General features: G+C 37.1%; 1 long non-coding RNA gene across 5 annotated transcripts in view; it reads left to right on the top strand.

Annotated features, from left to right (window-relative positions):
- LOC103351202 (LINE-1 retrotransposable element ORF2 protein) overlaps positions 1 to 17,076 on the top strand; it is a 354,869-nt gene that overhangs the window by 124,285 nt on the left and 213,508 nt on the right. For all 5 annotated transcript variants that reach the window (XR_011380460.1, XR_011380457.1, XR_011380458.1 and 2 more), the window contains exon 2: positions 10,574 to 10,704. This is a non-coding gene — a long non-coding RNA (LINE-1 retrotransposable element ORF2 protein). The remainder of the gene's footprint in view (positions 1 to 10,573; positions 10,705 to 17,076) is intronic.

Below are 17,076 nucleotides of genomic sequence, written 5' to 3'. Positions count from 1 at the left end.
GGAGTGTGTGCTTTTATTTGTCTTTGCTTAGGCTATTTTAATAATCTATGAACATAGAAGTTAACTTATAAAAAAATCAATATACTGCAAATAAATCTGTCCATAAAAAAGCAAATCAGTTATGTCCCATGGGATGTAGTTGATTATTATCCTATGAATAAACCAGTTTTTGTAAATTAGTTTCAACTTTCCTTTACTGAATTTATATTTTGTGCTTTTTCTTGGAACCAGTTGTAAAACATGGATATAAATTGGTAAAACTATTTTAGAGGCTCAGTGAACAATATACACTTTTCAAATAGCCTTAAAATTACTATACATTTGACCAACAGCATCACATATATATGGGAATAATTAGACAACGTTGGAAAATAGTCTTATGCTTATATGTTTGTATTTTCTTGGCAATAGACTTCATAAAATATAAATGAAGAATATCCCCTGGTACCTGTGAGTAAACAAAAAGAAGTAAACATTATGGACTCAGTTAGTGAATGTTTTTATAGTTCTCAAAAGGTAGAGCAGTAGTAAATTTTACTTGTATCACTAATTCTATTTTAAGCAAAGTACTCCCCAAATTAAGTATTAGTTAATTTAAGCAAAATTGTTTGAAACCCCCAAAGATCAAATTCAGAGAACATTTAGCAGTACTCTTGCCCTAAAGTTGCATTTATTTATCAGATTTGGTACTGGAAACTACATTTTTCCCTATGGAAATTTTCTTTAATTTACTTATTGTTACACTTCTAGTTTACAATATGATTTTAAGTAACAGATTTTATTTTTAGAACCGTTTTAGATTTGCAGAAAATTGAGCTGATAGCTCAGGGAGTCCCCATGCACCACTATCCCTGCTGCACATATTCTCCAGCTATTAACATCTTGCATTAGTATGCTTGATGTGTTATAACTAATCAACTAATAGTCATACATTTTTGCTAAGTAAAAATGGCAGTATATTCATTTTCACCATGTGCATTGTAGTTCTGTGGGTTTTGACAAATGTTCCCTCCCCAACTACTGATCATTTTTGTGATCTCTACAGTTTTATCTTTTCCAGAAGGTTGTATAGTCATAGTGCTAGAGTGTACTGCTTTCAGACTGGCTTCTTAGCAATATTTACTTAAAATTCCCTTATGTATGTTTGTATTTTTAATAATTCGTTTCTTTTAATTGCTGAATAATATTGCATCCTATGGATGGACCACAGTTTGTTATTCCATTCACCTATTGAAAGATATTTTGATTGTTTCTAGTTCTTGGCAGGTACGAATGATGCTGCTCTATACATTTGTAAGCAGGTTTTCGTTTGGATATAAGTTTTCAATTCAATAGTGTAAATACTTAAGACTGTAATTGATGGATCATGTGGTATATTAATTTGGTAGAATTGCCATAACAAAATATCATAAGCATAAACTTAATAGCTTAAATAGAAATCAATTATCTCACATTCTAGAGGCTGAAAGTTCAACGTCAAAGTATGGGTAGATTTGATTCATTCTAAGTGCAGTAAAGAATCCATTCCATGAAGCATCAGTCCCTGCATCTACTGCATCTATCCTAGCTCTTGGGGGAGGTTGTCGGGGAATTTGTTAGCCATCTTTGGTTACCTTCGCTGCATCACTCTGAACCTTCCTTTTCATGTGGCCTGTTCCCTACATGTATGTATGTGTTCAAATGCCCCCCCCTTTTAATAACAAGGAAATCAATCATACTAAATTAGGAGACCACCTTACTGTATTACGACCTTATCTCAATTAATTATATGTGCGATGATTGTCCCCAAATAAGGTCCACAGTCTACGAGGCTGTGCAATTCTGCATTCTCATCAGTGATGAAGGAGTCCCAACATTTGATATAGTCAGTTTTGGGGCTTTAGCCATTCTAATAGGTATATAGTAGCATCTCATTGTTGTTCTTATTTGCTATGTGATATAGGACATCTTTTTGTGTGCAAATTTACCATTGGTGCTCCTATGTTTTCTTGGTGGGAAAGATGTTCAGATCTTTTGCCCATTTTTCAACTGGGTTGTCTTTTATGGTTGAATTTTAAGAGTTCTTTGTACATTTTGAATATAATTCCTCTGTCACATATATATTTTGCACATATTTTCTCCTAGTCAGTAGCTTATCATTTTTTTTTTTGAATTCTCTTTCTAAAAGTAGAAGTTTTTAATTTTAATGAATTCTAGCATCATATTTTTCATTCATGGCTAATAATTTTGGTGCTGTATCTAACACTTATAGTGTATGATTGATTTTTAAGGCTTTAACTTGGGAGTAGCATTGTAGTATAGCAGATACCAGCATCCCATATAGGCACCAGTTTGTTTCCCAACTCCTCCACTTCCAATCCAACTCCCTGCTAATGTGCCTGGGAAAGCAGTAGGAGATGGCCCAAATGCTTGGACCTTGCACCCATGTGGGAGAACTGGAAGAAGCTCTTCTCTCCTGGCTCGTGGCTTCAGGTGGGCCCAATTCCAGTCATTGCAGCCATCTGGGGGAGTAAACCAGTGGATGGAAGATCTCTCTCTGTAACTCTGCCTTTAAAAAAAATGACTAACTCTTTGTTTAATCTAGCATAGACCACATGTGTATATTTTACTTTTTTACCTGCATTATCTGGAGCATAATATAATTTTTATCTCTTCTTAATTATTATAAACTTCTACTTTATGGATATGATTTTGGAAAATTAGTAAATTCTGGATATCTAAGTTACTTAGAAAAACAATGTTTCTTATATGTGCTGATGTTTCTTGATATATGCAGAATCCTGAAAACTTATATTAACAACATTCTTTTACAGACGCTAGAAATTTTAAAGTATTTTTGTTTTACAGTCTCACAAGTTATTACAGCTCATAAAAATGCTATTATTTTCCAATAGGCGATAGTTCTTAGACTTATATATAAATATTTTGCATCATAGGAATAAATTGCATGCAAATCAAGGAATATTGCTAGGTGCCTCTGAGTAAATATCAAATATACATTATTGACTTCATTTTTAAACTTATTAATAACTATCAAGTTTACCATTGTAATAAATTACTCTTATTAGTCGTAGTTTGACTCAAGGACTTCCTCATTTAACTGTTGGGTGCTGTAACTATTAGGCGTGTAACTATTTTGTGACTCCAAGGAATAAACTGGCTTTTGTCTGGGTTTGACTAAATGATTATGATGCTTCTTTTTTTAAGATTTATTTTATTTATATTAATGGCAGAGGTACCAAGAGAGAGGGAAAGAGATATCTTCCATCTGCTGGTTCACTCCCCAGATGCCCACAATGGCCAGCACTGGGCCTGACCAAATCTGGGAGCCCAGAGTATCTTCCATGTCTCCCACATAGGTGCAGGGGCTCAAGCACATGGGCCTTCCTGTGCTGCTTTCCCAGGAACATTAGCAGGGAGCTGGATTGGACGTAAAGCACCTGGGACTCAATCTGGTGCCCATAAGGGATGCCAGCCTTATAGGCAGTGAGTGGCTTAACCCATTAGGCCACAGTGCCAGCCCCAGTGATGCCACATGGAACAAAGGCATATTTATGTCCCTGTCAATTAGTTATCAGAAATCACCAGCCCTTCCAGAAGGTGACAGCTAGAGATTCCTCCAGATGACATGGGAGTTTCATTCCCCTTTTTAAACCTGTACACAGTTACAACCTGCTTTGTTACAATGAAAATAGCCATCCTATACTATTTAAGTTATTGCTGGAATGACAACAAGTTTTTTTTTTTTTGACAGGCAGAGTGGACAGTGAGAGAGAGCGACAGAGAGAAAGGTCTTCCTTTGCCATTGGTTCACCCTCCAATGGCCGCCGCGACAGGTGCGCTGCAGCCGGCACACCACGCTGATCCAATGGCAGGAGCCAGGTACTTATCCTGGTCTCCCATGGGGTGCAGGGCCCAAGGACTTGGGCCATCCTCCACTGCATTCCCTGGCCACAGCAGAGAGCTGGCCTGGAAGAGGGGCAGCTGGGACAGAATCTGGCGCCCTGACCGGGACTAGAACCTGGTGTGCCGGCGCCGCAAGGCGGAGGATTAGCCTAGTGAGCTGCGGCGCCGGCTAACAAGTTCTTAATTCTCTATTTTGTGATGGCTGGAAATAAGAATAGAAGCCATGAGGACTTTTTCAAAATATGACAATATCTGTAAGAAATTAGATGAATGTTTTGTGTGTGTGTGTGTGTGTTTGATTGCACTGAGGGTAGATTAAGACTCTATATTTTCTTTCTTTCTTTTTTTCCTAAGATTTGTTTCTTAATTTGAGAGGCAGAGTTACAGAGAGAGGGAGAGACAGAAAGTAAGGTTTTCCAAACATTGGTTCACTCCCCAAGTGGCCGCAATGGCTGGAGCTGGGCCAATCCAAAGCCAGGAGCCAGGAGCTTCTTCTGGGTCTCCCACATGGGTGCAGGGGCCCAAGCACCTGAGCCAACTTCTACTGCTTTCTCAGGCCATAACAGAGAGCTGGATTGGGAGCAGAGCATCTGGGACAAGAACTGGAACCCATATGGGATGCCACTACCACAGGTGGAGGCTTAGCCCACCACACTGCAGCACTGGCCCTGTTTACTTTTATTTCTTTAGAAGATAAGGCAGCAATTTTAAATGAATTGTAATTTAAGTGACATTCTAATTCACTTACAATCTTCACATGTTTCATAATCATTTTTGAAGGTTATTTGCATCCATAGTTATGCTAAGTTATTCTTCAAATGTGAAGTATAATTTGTGAGATATTTAAGGAAGAGTATGACCTGAGGCTTGCTTCTCACTCCAAATGTTCTATCTGGAGAAGCTCAAAACCGGAAATGCCTGTTTCCAGCATCTGTGAGGCAACAGGTTTTGCCAAGACTTTCATGGGGTCAGCAGAGGTGTCTTCCTCCCTTAGTACTTCTATTCTCTCAGGTGAGGCTACCAACAGATATAGCTACACCAGGACTCACAGAATACCCCCGACTCACCCACTGTGCTTTGATGGAAACTTTTATCTCAATGTTTCACTTGATATGACATATATCAACTAGCTCCTATAGTTAGATAGCAAATAGAAGCAAAAAAAAAAAAAAAACTTTCAGTTGCAATTTTTTAAAGGCTCATACACTTTGTATTTAATGAAAAGGTTATATTTCCAAAAATGTAAGCTCAAGCAATCTAAATATTTTATGTGTTGATATTTTATATATGCTTTCCTTGTCATTTCCAGGACAAAGTGCTGGGTAATATTCATCCTTGTAACTACCAGTGTCTTGTCCAGTAACAAACATTAGTTGAATTGAACTCAATAGTTTGAATTCAATAATCCAAATTCTTCCTTCATTTAAGTAATAATTCTAAGATGGTGAGAATTTTCCTCTCAATCTTGCAAGAATTTGCTGTCACAGATAAGAACTGGATTTTTGGTGTTGCGATACATTACGTGTTTACTGACAAGCTACCGGATAAAGGACTCACTGTTAGTGTAATAGAAGAGCCAAATGAGAAGCAGACATACGTTCATTGTTGATGTATGCATTTGGAGGTATCAATTTGTGCCTCTCTCCCTAACGATTTATAGATGTGGATATGGTATCTTCTGCTTTCATTTCTTAAGGAAATGAAGTGATAATTACTATTTTAACTACTTGACACATCATTTCTGAACCATTTTTAGTATCATTTAGGGAAATAATAAGGATCAGCTGAAGTATACTTATATTTGCTTTTCTCTGATTTTAAAGAATATTAGAGGTGTATCTATATACATCTTGAAGCAGTTCATTTTTAGTCTCAGAAATTAAACAAAATATTGTTGATAGCTTATTTTTAAAAATTCAACCTAAACATGAGTTCAAAAGGTAAATACTGACTCCTTACTCATCTTTATTCTTTGCTCTGAAATATGGAAAAGTGACTCCAAATGGAATTCGGTACTATGATTATCTTCCAACTGCTTATAAAAGTTCTATTTATGCTTCAAAAAGTTCAAAGCCACTCTCTTCCTGAAACATCTTTGACTGTTTGAAGTTCATGTGTTTATTTATTCACCAGAAAACAGCAAATGTTCTCTTAAGAAAGGGGAAAAAAAATAGAAGCGTATTACCCATAAAAGCCAAGACAAGAAAATGTTTCAAGGAAAATTAATCAATCATGTCCAATACTACTAAGAAATCTGGCAGAAGGTCATCCTTTAATGGCCATGATTTGGCAAAGAAAGTTATTGCCAACCCTGCAAAGAACAATTTTAAGGGACAATAAGAGTGAACTGAGAAGAAAATAGTGAATCAGTGAAAATAAATTGCTTCCTGTGGTCCGAGTGGAGCAGCCAGAGTTGAGGAATTTTTCCCTTTGTTTATTTGTTTGCTTGTTTTAATAAAGGAGAGGGTGAAATGAACTCCTGTTTTGAGTTACATGTAATACCCTTGCCTGCATTATCCTGTGAAAAGAACACCAGCACCACATAGAAATTGATCTCTCTTCTACTCTGCTATTGCTCTGTCATAGTTACCATGATAGATTCCATTCATCTCAGGCAAAATGATGAAGTGAATCTTTTCTGTTTAACATTAAACGAACTTCTACAGTGATAGCAAGTACACTTGTAGTTTTGAAGTTACATGTGCTAATCCATGTCTTTGTTAATGACTATATTTGACTAATTCTCAAGGGATTTTAAGACTCGTACAGAAGTGAAACAAAAGACAGGATAATTATAGAAGGTGAGACAAAAATATTATATATAAGACTGATGTAAACAGGTTTCCTCAAGTGAAATGTTGGATCAAAACATAGACCATTAGTCAGCGCCGCGGCTCACTAGGCTAATCCTCCGCCTTGCGGCACCAGCACACTGGATTCTAGCCCCAGTCAGGGCGCCGGATTCTGTCCCAGTTGCCCCTCTTCCAGGCCAGCTCTCTGCTGTGGCCAGGAAATGCAGTGGAGGATGGCCCAAGTACTTGGGCCCTGAACCCATGGGAGACCAGGATAAGTACCTGGCTCCTGCCATCGGATCAGTGGGGTGCGCCAGCTGCAGCGCACCTGCCGCAGCGGCCATTGGAGGGTGAACCAACGGCAAAGGAAGACCTTTCTCTCTGTCTCTCTCTCTCTCTCACTGTCCACTCTGCCTGTCAAAAAAAAAAAAAAAAAAAAAAAAAAACAAAACAAAACAAAAAAAAAAAACAACCACACCATAAGGTCTCCTAAATATAGTGGCAGATTTTTCCAGCTAAAGAATGAGCGGCTTGCTCTGCAACAGGCAGATTAGACAGTGGATGGATCTCTTTAAATCATGCCATAGTCTACACAAGTGATTATTATTAAAATCAGTAGTAATGGTGAAAACATGTTTTTTTTGTATGTACTTATAAATTCTTGCTTACTAGTATGGCTAAACTTTTTGCATATAAATCATTTATTCTCAATGTAAAAAGTAAATATTCTTTTTTTAACTTTAATTTAATAAATATAAATTTCCAAAGTACAGCTTTTGGACTATAGTGGCTTTCCCCCCCATAGCTTCCCTCCCACCCACAACCTTCCCATCTCGCATTCCCTCTTCCATCCCATTCACATCAAGATTCATTTTCTTTTCTTTTTTTCTTTTTTTTTAAACCAGGCAGAGTGGACAGTGAGAGAGACAGAGAGAAAGAGCTTCCTTTGCCATTGATTCACCCTACAATAGCTGCCGCAGTCAGCCGGCATGCTGCAGCCGGTGCACTGCGCTGATCCGAAGGCAGGAGCCAGGTGCTATCCTTGTCTCCCATAGGGTGCAGGGCCCAAGCACTTGGGCCATCCTCCACTGCACTCCCAGGCCATAGCAGAGAGCTGTCCTGGAAGAGGGGCAACCGGGACAGAATCCGGTGCCCCGACCGGGACTAGAACCCGGTGTGCCGGCGCCGCTAAGCGGAGGATTAGCCTGTTGAGTTGTGGCGCCGGCCCAAGATTCATTTTCAAATGTCTTTATATACAGAAGATCAATTTAGTTATCCTAAGTAAAGATTTCAACAGTTTGCACCCACACAGAAACACAAAGTGTAAAGTACTGTTTGAGTGCTAGTTATACCATTAATTCACATAGTACAACAGATTAAGGACAGAGATCCTACATGGGGAGTAAGTGGACAGTGATTCCTGTTGTCACTCTTGTTTATGATGTCAGTAGTCACCCTAGGCTCTTCTCATGAGTTGCCAAGGTTATGGAAGCCTTTTGAGTTTGCCAACTCCTATCTTATTTAGACAAGGTCATAGTCAAAGTGGAAGTTCTCTCCTCCCTTCAGAGAAAGGTACTTCCTTCTTTGATGGCCCGTTCTTTCCACTGGGATCTCACTCACAGAGATCTTTCATCCCACTCCTTTTAATTTACCCAAAGGAAATTAAATTGACAAATAAAAGAGTTGTCTGCACTTCAATGTTTATTGCAGCTCAATTCACAATAGCTAAGACTTGGAATCAACCTAAATGCCCATTAACAGTAGACTGGATAAAGAAATTATGCAATATGTACTCTATAGAATACTATAAAACAGTAAAAAAAATGAAATCTGCTCATTTGCAACAAAATGGAGGAATCTGGAAAACATCATGCTGAGTGAAATAAGGCAGTCCCAAAGGGACAAGTATCATATGTTCTCCCTGATTGGTGACAACTAACTGAGCACCAAAAAGGAAACCTATTGAAATGAAATGGACGCTATGAGAAACAATGACTTGATCAGCTCTTGTCCTGACTGTTGATGTACAACTTAATACTTTATCCCTTTTAGTATTTTTTTGTTCTACATAATATTATTTGTTGAATTCTTTAATTAACACACAATTATTCTTAGGTGTTTAAATTTAACTGAAAAGTGATCCATGTTAAATATAAGAGTGGGAATAAGAGAGGAGATGTACAGTTTGGCACATGCTCAATCAGACTTGCCACAAACGGTAGAGTTAGAAACTCGCCAGGAGATTCCAATTCAATCCCATCAAGGTGGCATGTACCAATGCCATCTCACTAGTCTGATCAGTTTCAGTTCATAATTGATCATAATGATAGGATTAAGTGTCAAAGGGATCATATAAACAAGACTAGTGTCTGCTAATACTAACTGATAGAATTAAAAAGGAGAGAAAGTTCCAACATGGGAAGCGGGATACACAGCAGACTCATAGAATGGCAGATGTCCTAAATAGCACTCTGGCCTCAGAATCAGCCCTTAAGGCATTTGGATCTGGCTGAAGAGCCCATGAGAATATTTCAGGCATGGAAAGCCAAGACACTCTGGCAAAAAAAAAAAAAATTAAATATTCTAATTTTTCACATTAGTCTTTTATGGTTTAATATTTTATTTTTCAATATAATGGAATCTTTATATTCAAAAGGTATCTGTTGAACTGTTCTTTTTTTAAAGATTTATTTATTTATTTGTAAGGCAGAGTTACAGAAAGAGAGAAAAGAGGAGTCAGAGAGATAGGTCTCTCATCTACTGCTTCACTCTCCAAATGGCCGTAATAGTCAGAGCTGGGTGAGCCCAAAGCTAGGAGCTTGGAGCCCCTTCCAGGTCTCCCAAGTGGGGGTAGGAGCCCAAGTACTTGGACCATCTTCCACTGCTTTCCCAGCTGCATTATCAGGGAGCTGGATCAGGAGTGGAGCAGCTGGGACTTGAACCTGCACCCATATGGAATGCCGACACTACAGGCGGCAGCTTAACCTCTACACCACAGCGCTGACCCCTGAACTGTTCTTTCAGTTTGCTTTGAGAGAACTAGCCATTGAGTAGGCTGCTGCTTTTGATGAATGTATGCTTTCTAAGATGGTGCTGCTTTTGAATAATTGATATATATTTTACTCATTGGCTGTGGATATTGAGGCTGACAGTGTTACTCTTTAATAAACAAAGAATTTAACTTATAAACTATCACTTTTTTGTTATGTAGGATATTATAGTATATTTCTTTTAATTCTATTTTTAGTTCTATCATATATTCCATTGTTATAAACTCTCTAGGTTACTAATCATTACCTGTTGTAGCAATGTACATTTTTCTGTAAGCCACCTCAAATTCTATTTGGAAACAATAAAGGTTAAAAAGTTGATTAAATAAGATAAACTAGCTAATTTAATAAATGTTTTCTAATAGCTTCAAGCTGGAAGCTTTTCCCATTTTAATTGTTAGAAGTTGTAGAAGGAGTTATGTCTTATGTAGTGAAATTAACTGATTTTCCTCTGTGATATATTACATTCATTTTTAAGTTTAGAAAATATAATAAAGCAAGTGAGCCTTAAATGGTTAGCATGCATAGATGAAGAGATGAGAGAATGGGAAAAGGGTCTAAAGAGTTCCCATTCTGTATTGCCTTTCTATTTGTGACAACTTAAAGTGTGCATATGTTATGAATCTCTTGGGCCCCACTCTAAATGAATGTATGGTGCCTTTTGAAATTCTTATAAGATTTGACAGTTATGAATACTTTGGCCTTAAGCTATAGGAAACCCAACCAATGTCAACATGAAAAGGTAGGTTATTTTTCTCCATCAAAAGTAATTGTAAATGTGGGCATTTAAAATACTGATGACACTTCTTGGACTTTTCCTAACAGATGCAAAATGGTTTCCACATTCCCAAATAGGGAATCTACATCCCAGAAAGGAATAAACAGAGGGATGGCACTGGCCCTCTTCTGCTTGAATCTCAATAGACAGAATTCTTTCACTTGACTGCTACTAAGAGGTAATTGCTTGTTTTCTCGACTCACACATTTGGCATGGGGAATATTAAGTCTGAGTACTCAGTAATGAATATTAAGAATGATTATTATTTAATAATTAGGCATGGAACCACTTTCTAAATTTTGAGTTAATTGTCTCTTCTTAATCATATCTTAAACTACTTTAGGCTTTTATCTCCCATTAAACTATCTAGCAAAATACATAGAATTAATATTTTAAAAATCTCTTTAAAATTTCAGGATAAAAATTGTTTCCTGTTAACAGCATATACTCTTATAGGGAGTAAATTTTATGAAAATCTCTAATATGGCAAGCTTTGCTATCTTCATTAAAACCGCAACATTGTTTCCCGAAGTAATTTTCTTTTTGCTTTAAAGATTTAATTGATTTATTTGAAGGCAGAGTTACATAGAAAGAGGAAGAGACAGAGACATAGAGAGAAATCTTCTGTCTGCTTGTTCACTCCCCAAATGGCTGCATTGGCTGGGACTGGGCCAGCCTAAAGACAGGATCCAGGAGCTTCTTCCCACGTAGGTGCAGGGTCCCAAAGACATATGCCATTTTCCATTGCTTTCCCAGGCATACTAGCAGGAACCTGGATGGGAAGTGGAGCAGCTAGAAATTGTACCAGTACCCATATGGAATGCTGGCATTACAGGCAGTAGTAGCATTAACCCAGGGCTGGCACCTGAAGTAATTTTCAATAGATGGAAATGGAAATATACCACAGTCTCCAATCCAGCTCAGTGTTTTAAAATTCCATAGATAATCAGATCACTGATTACATTACTTTTCCTTGTGTAGTAATGACCTGCTACAATTTAGTAGCTTAAACTTATTATCAAATTTTCTGTGGGCCAGAAGTCTGGAAGCTGGATTCGGGGCTCCTCTGTTCTGGCAGTCACCATACAGAAATCAAGGCAAACACCTCATCTGAGATTCAAAATCCTCTCATAGTTTTAGTGGTTGCATTTCTTGCTGTTTGGCTGGTTGTTGGGGGGAAACCACTCCCACTCCCACTCCTCATAAGCCATCATTGCCACGTGGACTGCTCAGGTGGTGGCTGGCTTCTTTGAGGCCAGGAGAAGCACATCTCTGCTGCCTTGAATCACTCTGACTTCTGGAATATCTCCACTGCTAGTAATCTGACTTGATTAAGTTACACCCATTCAGGATAATCTCCCTTTGGATGAATTTGAACTCAAATGATTAGGGAGTCATGATGACTCTTGCAAAATCCCTTCACTGTTGTAAGAAAACATTACCTAATCAGAAGGGTGGTATGTTAGCTTTTGATGCTGTCATCACAGACCTCTCCCACACCCAGGGGTGCTGGCAGGCTTGAAGGTTGGAATCTTAATCAGGCTGGCCTTCTTAGAATTCTGTCTACCTCACTGATCAAACTTTAATGCTGTTTTTAATTAACTTTAAGAACTTATCATGAAGCACAGAGTAAGAAAAATTAAAAAGCACAGCAAGTATATCTTAGGATCTAAAGATGTTTCTCAGCTAAATTTAGGATTTATTTGGACATGGACTGTTTTTGGTATAAAAGCAAGGTTACTAAAAATCAGCCAGACTAACTATGTTCAGTGTTTTTAGCCATTATATTATACTCTCCCAATTGCATGTAAAACCTCAGTGTGGTCCCTGTCACGTAGACATTGCTCAGTAAGTATTAACCAGGATTCCTCTGTTTACTAATGGACTAAAACATGTTTTCTAATTGGCACAACTGCACGATTTTGAATGTCGATGACTAGCATTTTGTTAATGAAGTGATTAAGGACAAGCCACACTGTGTGGGTGCCAATGAGCTTTGCAGAGAATTACAAAATGGTTTGATTTTTTTGTCCTTTAAAGAGTGTCAGGAGAAATTGAACTGATTGCAAATCAGGGCTGAACATTTTCATGCTGAAAATAGCTTTATTCAGAGAATTCTTGGGAATTATTCCTTTGTGACTTTTTTGGACATTGTACTGTTGTAGCAATCACATTTAGTCTCAGGAATTGCTTCCCATGCTACGGACATATGTTATTATCTGACACTCATTTCATCAGTTAAAATGTGGTAGCAGCAGAAATTTGGGTTATCATTTTGGGAGAAAGAAAACATCTAACTAGTGATTTGATGGTACCTATGTTTCTTAGAAGCATCTATACAGAAAGAGAAAGAAATCATTTACTATTTATGGTGGAAAAAGTCATAACCTTGGTGTTCATCCTGACTCTGCCCCAGATACTTCTGAGAAATTAGGCAAATCTTACCTATTGAGAAAATTTAAGAAAAGGTATTTCTAAACTCCATTATATGACCAGTGTTTAGGTAATAACATTTTGAAATATTCGATAATTTTCTAAATTTAACTAATATATATATGAAATGTATGACTACTCAAAATTTTGTTCTGAATTTTTATGTTAATTTATAAATGCACTAGATTTTGATCTTTTTTGAGATTCATACATGTGATAAAATTATGTTTTCATTCTTTAATTTGGTGATATTTGAGTAGAAGAACTTTTTTTTTCTAGATATATAAATGTTAAAAATATAATGGGTAAAGCCAAGAAACTGGTTTTATTCCATTTTGTTCTTAGTAATTTTTCACCTCAGACCTACTAATTGGAGGCTATTAGTTCTGACTGAATTTAGAAAAAAGTATCCTAACTTTGTAGGCAGTATCTGTTGCTTGGCAGCAACAAAGCCATGGCTTTGTTTTACTTAAATTGTCAACCCAATTAAATTAATTTTTAGATATTGATGTGAGTGTTCCATAAAATTCTTTTGCTTTCAACAATTAAAATTTTTTTTTTTTTTTTTTTTTTTTTGACAGGCAGAGTGGGCAGTCTGAGAGAGAGAGAGACAGAGAGAAAGGTCTTCCTTTTGCCATTGGTTCACCCTCCAATGGCCACCGCGGCCGGCGCACCGCGCTGATCCGATGGCAGGAGCCAGGTGCTTTTCCTGGTCTCCCATGGGGTGCAGGGCCCAAGCACTTGGGCCATCCTCCACTGCACTCCCTGGCCACAACAGAGAGCTGGCCTGGAAGAGGGGCAACTGGGACAGAATCCAGCCCCCCGACCGGGACTAGAACCTGGTGTGCCGGCGCCGCAAGGCGGAGGATTAGCCTAGTGAGCCACGGCACCGGCCCAAAATTTGTTATTTTATATCTTCTATTAATGTTTTTGTTGTTTTGTTTTCAACTGCAGTGTTCATACCACTTCAATGGGAAAAATATTTGTTATCTACAAGAATCTTTCACACAGTTCATATAAAACTAAAATTAAGAGATAAGTTTATTTTGGTGCCAAAAATTTTAAAACTCAGGCAAACCAGAGTTCTTCAAAAAGCTCATAGAAATACATATTATTTAAAAAGTCCACATGCATTAAAATTTTTTGCATAAAAAAATTCTTGATTATCTTTTTCCCTGTACTTTTTGAAGTACCCTTATATTTACTTCCAGAATTCTATACAAGGGTGGAATGGGGGCTGGTGTTGTGGCGTTGTAGGTTAAGACATTGCCTGCAATGCTGGTGTCCCATGTGGGCACTGATTTGAGCCCTAGCTGTTCTGTTTCTGATCCAACTCCCTGCTAGTGGCCGGGAAAGACACTGGAAGTTGATGCAAGTGCTTGGGTCCCTGCATCTATGTGGGAGACCTGGAAGAAGCTCTTGGCTCCTGGGTTTGGTCTGGCCCAATGGCTGTTGGGATCACCTTGGGAGTGATCCAGTGGATGGAAGATGTCTCCCCCATCTCTTCCCCTCTCTCTGTAACTTTGCCTTTTTCAGTAAATAGAATATTAAAATATTTTTAAAAAATAATAAAATAGCTATATTGCTTTTCTCATGATTACGGAAATAGAACTTTTCTTGCTATCAGTGGAATTTTAGTTAGAAAACTAATATTTAGATGAAGTACAAATTAGAATTTATCTTTTTCTCTTATTTCGAGTTATGGAGCAACTTGCATGATGTGGAGAGTACAGAGTCAGGAATTTCTTAAGTATCACCAATTAAAACTTTTGGAGTTGCTTTCTTTGACATCCCAGCAGTATATTTCTTTCTTCAATTATACATTCTTCTGACACTATAATGTTCTTTGCCAAAACCTTTGTAAATCCATGGTTATATTTATCAAAGAACTTGAGTTGGAAGCCTTTTATTCCATTCTTCCATCTGCCTGACTCTGTGAATGACCTTGAAAAATTAATATTCCTCCCACTATCTCTAATGGCAAAAAAATTAAAAATACTCAGAGAGATGTTCTGAAGTTTGATTATAATTATGATTCATAACAAAGTCCACTGAGATATTACAAGAAAAGGCATTATACACAGACAAAATATTATTACAAAACTCTCTAGAGTCTTCATTTATATGCTATTATTTGAAGAATTATATTTCACTTGTGCCTTTAGGGTCTCTGATTTTTTTTAATGTCAATTAAAACTTTTTCTCTCCATAACAAATGTTTACTAAGCTGTGGCTTATTTGAAGAAGAAAATGGAATGAATCAAAATTTGTTAAATAATATATGAATTTTAAACTACCTTCTATTTATGACTGAAATGAGTTTAAAGTATTAAGATATCTAACACATGGAGTTAAACCAACATGTTTTATTTTGATGGGGCATGAAAGGGTCTTGGCCAGAGCTTTTCCATATTCATCTATCCATCTATCCATCTATCTATCTATCTATCTATCTATCTATCCATCCATCCATCCATCCATCCATCCAATTTGGATTACTGGTGAGTCTATTGTTTAAGCATCTGGGTTTGACCTCTGTCACCAACAATCTGTGTGACTCTGTGAAACATAAAAATATCTATTTCAGTGAGTCCATTTATAAAATGGAGATAATAACAAACTGGATTATTAGCTCAGATAAATGATAGAACACAGGTAAAGTTCTCAGTGTTTGGCATATAATAAGTAATCAGTAAATATTAGCCTTTCCTACAGGGCTGATCATGGTTGTATTCTACATGTTGGTATTCTTTTTTGATTAAAATTAGAATCAGTGACAATAATATTATTTCTGGTTTCATTTTATATTTACTATTTAAGGTACCTACTTTCTATTATAATCTTTGGTCTGTTCTGTGTTTAAACTTCCCCTCTAGAGTCTTCATTAATTAGATGAGCCTTCCTCTCATATTTATAGATAATGAATTATATGATTAAATCTGAAACTTTCATCTAAACATTCATCAATTATAAAAAGTATGACAATAATGAATTTAAAGTTCTTGAAAATATATCTGTGTTTTGTACAAGGAATATTTCCAAGTACTTTACATTCATTTAAATCTCAAAAGAACAAATTTAGTTACAAACTACTATCACTATTTCCACTTATTAAAAAGAAAACTGAGGCTAATAGAGATTGACCAGAGCCACCTAGGTGTCATGGGACAGAGGCAGAATCTGATCTTATGTTCTCTGACAATAAGGCCCACGTATGCGATCTCTACATTCTACTATCTTGTATTTCAATTGGCTGTCCTTTTGTCAATATACATGAGATAGATCAAATTCATATTTTTGTTCCCAATCTGCCCTATCACAAGCATATATATTTTTTGACATTTATTTATTTATTTATTTATTTATTTATTTGAAAGGCAGAGTTATGGAGAGTGAGAGGCAGACACAGAGACCGAGACATCTTCCATCTGCTGGTTCACTCCCCGGATGACCACAACCACCAGGGCTGGGCCCAGCTGAAGCCAGGAACCAGAGCTTAATCTAGTTGTCTCACATGGGTGCAGGAACCCAAGTTCTGCTTTTCTCAGACACATTAGCAGGGAGTTGGATCAGAGGTGGAGCAACAGGTACATGAACCGGTACCCATACTGGATGCCACATCATAGGTAGTGGCTTTGCCTTAAGTTATGCCACAATACTGGCCCTCAAATAACACTTTTTAAATGTTTGTTCATGGAATAAAATCCAGATTTCAAAATCTATCATTCATAGATCTCCATATTTTAGCCCTAGTATATCTAAGTCATTTTAGTTTCCCAAGCAATCTGTTTTAGCAAGGATAGTTGGTTTTCCCTTTTTCTTCTGCGTATACTTCAATCTGTACAGTGAAGTCACTCAGCTTGCTAAGTCTGTCTCTTCTTCTTAGTATCTACTTGCTATGAGTACATCAATTTCCAGCTCAGGATCACTTTCTAAAGGTCAGATATAATATTCTGAGTTGTTATTGTTTGCATCACTTGATACTTAAATAGATAGGAAATTGGTGTTTCTTTTTTTTAACTTTTTTAAACTTTTATTTAGTAAATATAAATTTCCAAAGTACAGTTTATGGATTATAATGGCTTTTTCCCCCCCATAACTTCCCTCCCACCCACAA

Source organism: Oryctolagus cuniculus, chromosome 12 (genome assembly GCF_964237555.1).
Source record: "Oryctolagus cuniculus chromosome 12, mOryCun1.1, whole genome shotgun sequence".
Lineage (NCBI taxonomy): Eukaryota > Metazoa > Chordata > Mammalia > Lagomorpha > Leporidae > Oryctolagus > Oryctolagus cuniculus.
This window is presented reverse-complemented; position numbering and strand designations above follow the sequence as displayed.